Source organism: Brassica rapa, unplaced genomic scaffold, assembly GCF_000309985.2.
Source record: "Brassica rapa cultivar Chiifu-401-42 unplaced genomic scaffold, CAAS_Brap_v3.01 Scaffold0885, whole genome shotgun sequence".
Classification (NCBI taxonomy): Eukaryota; Viridiplantae; Streptophyta; class Magnoliopsida; order Brassicales; family Brassicaceae; genus Brassica; species Brassica rapa.
The window spans coordinates 1-2965 of NW_022610821.1; the positions used below are offsets into that span (position 1 = coordinate 1).

Genomic DNA, 2965 nt, shown 5'->3' on the forward strand with positions numbered 1-2965 from the left:
TTCCCAATGGGAAACTGGAATCCCTGATTTTGAAAGTGGATAACTTCTTCAATCCAACTCCTATGAGAGTGATTCAACTTCCTGGTGATTCTCCACCACTTTATGTATCCAAATCAAGATTCTCAACAAAGTGATTCATCCTGGTTTGATTGGAAGGACGAAGAAGCTGTGCTATTCCCAACTGGGAAACGGGAATCACCTGATTTGAAAAGTGGGATAAATTCTCAATATCCCACTCCTATGAGTTTTTTAAACTTCCTGATGATTCTCCACCCTTTATGTATCCAAATCAAGCTTCTCACAAAGAGATTCATCCTGGTTTGATTGGAAGGAAAGACTGGGCTATTCCCAAATGGGAAACTGGAATCACCTGATTTGAAAGTGGGATAACTTCTTCATCATCCCAACTCCTATGAGAGTTATTCAACTTCCTGAGATCTCACCACTTTATGTATCCAAATCAAGCTTCTCACAAAGTGATTCTCCTGGTTTGATTGAAGGACGAAGAAGCTGTGCTATTCCCAACTGGGAACTGGAATCACTTAATTTGAAAGTGGGATAACTTCTTCTAATCCAACTCCTATGAGATTTTATTCAACTTCCTGGTGATTCTCCACCACTTTATGTATCCAAATCAAGCTTCACAAAGTGATTCATCCTGGTTTGATTGGAAGGACGAGAAGCTGTGCTATCCCAAACTGGGAAACTAGAATCACCTGATTTGAAAGTTGGATAACTTCTTCATCCCAACTCCTATGAGATTTATTCAACTTCCTGATGATTCTCCACCACTTTATGTATCCAAATCAAGCTTCTCACAAAGTGATTCATCCTGGTTTGATTGGAAGGACGAAAAGCTGTGCTATTCCCAAACTGGAAACTGGAATCACCTGATTGAAAGTGGATACTTCTTCATCCCAACTCCTATGAGATTTATTCAACTTCCTGATGATTCTCCACCACGTTTATGTATCCAAATCAAGCTTCTCACAAAGTGATTCATCCTGGTTTGATTGGAAGGACGAAGAAGCTGTGCTATTCCCAAACTGGAAACTGGAATCACCTGATTTGAAAGTGGGATAACTTCTCATCCCCACTCCTATGAGATTATTCAACTTCCTGGTGATTCTCCACACTTTAATGTATCCAAATCAAGCTTCTCACAAAAGATTCATCCTGGTTTGATTGGAAGGACGAAGAAGCTGTGCTATTCCCAACTGGGAAACTAGAATCACCTGATTTGAAAGTGGGATAACTTCTTCATCCAACTCCTATGAGATTTATTCAACTTCCTGGTGATTCTCCACCACTTTATGTATCCAATCAAGCTCTTCTCACAAAGTGATTCATCCTGGTTTGATGGAAGGACGAAGAAGCTGTGCTATTCCCAAACTGGGAAACGGAATCACCTGATTTGAAAGTGGGATAACTTCTTCATCCAACTCCTATGAGATTTATTCAACTTCCTGGTGATTCTCCACCACTTTATGTATCCAAATCAAGCTTCTCACAAAGAGATTCATCCTGGTTTGATGGAAGGACGAAGAAGCTGTGCTATTCCCAAACTGGGAAAACTGGAATCACCCTGATTTGAAAGTGGATAACTTCTTCATCCCAACGCCTATGAGATTTATTCAACTTCCTGGTGATTCTCCACCACTTTATGTATCCAAATCAAGCTTCTCACAAGTGATTCATCCTGGTTTGATTGGAAGGACGAAGAAGCTGTGCTATTCCCAAACTGGGAAACTGGAATCACCTGATTTGAAAGTGGGATAATTCTTCATCCCAACTCCTATGAGGTTTATTCAACTTCCTGATGATTCTCCACCACTTTATGTATCCAAATCAAGCTTCTCACAAAGAGATTCATCCTGGTTTGATTGGAAGGACGAAGAAGCTGTGCTATTCCCAAATGGGAAACTGGAATCCCCTGATTTGAAAGTGGGATAACTTCTTCATCCCAACTCCTATGAGATTTATTCAACTTCCTGATGATTCTCCACCACTTTATGTATCCAAATCAAGCTTCTCACAAAGTGATTCATCCTGGTTTGATTGGAAGGACGAAGAAACTGTGCTATTCCCAAACTGGGAAACTAGAATCACCTGATTTGAAAGTGGGATAACTTCTTCATCCCAACTCCTATGAGATTTATTCAACTTCCTGATGATTCTCCACCATTTATGTATCCAAATCAAGCTTCTCACAAAGTGATTCATCCTGGTTTGATTGGAAGGACGAAGAAGCTGTGCTATTCCCAATTGGGAAACTGGAATCACCTGATTTGAAAATGGGATAACTTCTTCATCCAACTCCTATGAGATTTATTCAACTTCCTGGTGATTCTCCACCACTTTATGTATCCAAATCAAGCTTCTCACAAAGAGATTCATCCTGGTTTGATTGGAAGGACGAAGAAGCTGTGCTATTCCCAAACTGGGAAACTGGAATCCCTGATTTGAAAGTGGGATAACTTCTTCATCCCAACTCCTATGAGATTTATTGAACTTCCTGATGATTCTCCACCACTTTATGTATCCAAATCAAGCTTCTCACAAAGTGATTCATCCTGGTTTGATTGGAAGGACGAAGAAGCTGTGCTATTCCCAAACTGGAAAACTGGAATCCCCTGATTTGAAAGTGGGATAACTTCTTCATCCCAACTCCTAAGAGATTTATTCAACTTCCTGGTGATTCTCCACCACTTTATGTATCCAAATCAAGCTTCTCAAAAAGAGATTCATCCTGGTTTGATTGGAAGACGAAGAAGCTGTGCTATTCCCAAACTGGGAAACTGAATCACCTGATTTGAAAGTGGGATAACTTCTTCATCCAACTCCTATGAGATTTATTCAACTTCCTGGTGATTCTCCACCACTTTATGTATCCAAATCAAGCTTCTCACAAAGTGATTCATCCTGGTTTGATTGGAAGGACGAAGAAGCTGTGCTATTCCCAAAC

General features: G+C 40.2%; 1 long non-coding RNA gene across 1 annotated transcript; it reads left to right on the forward strand.

Moving 5' to 3' along the window:
* The first annotated feature begins 11 nt into the window (after positions 1-11).
* On the forward strand, positions 12-677 carry LOC117131133. The gene is made up of 2 exons (XR_004454332.1): positions 12-211; positions 555-677. It is a non-coding gene; the product is annotated as an uncharacterized LOC117131133 (long non-coding RNA).
* The last annotated feature ends 2288 nt before the right edge of the window (positions 678-2965 follow it).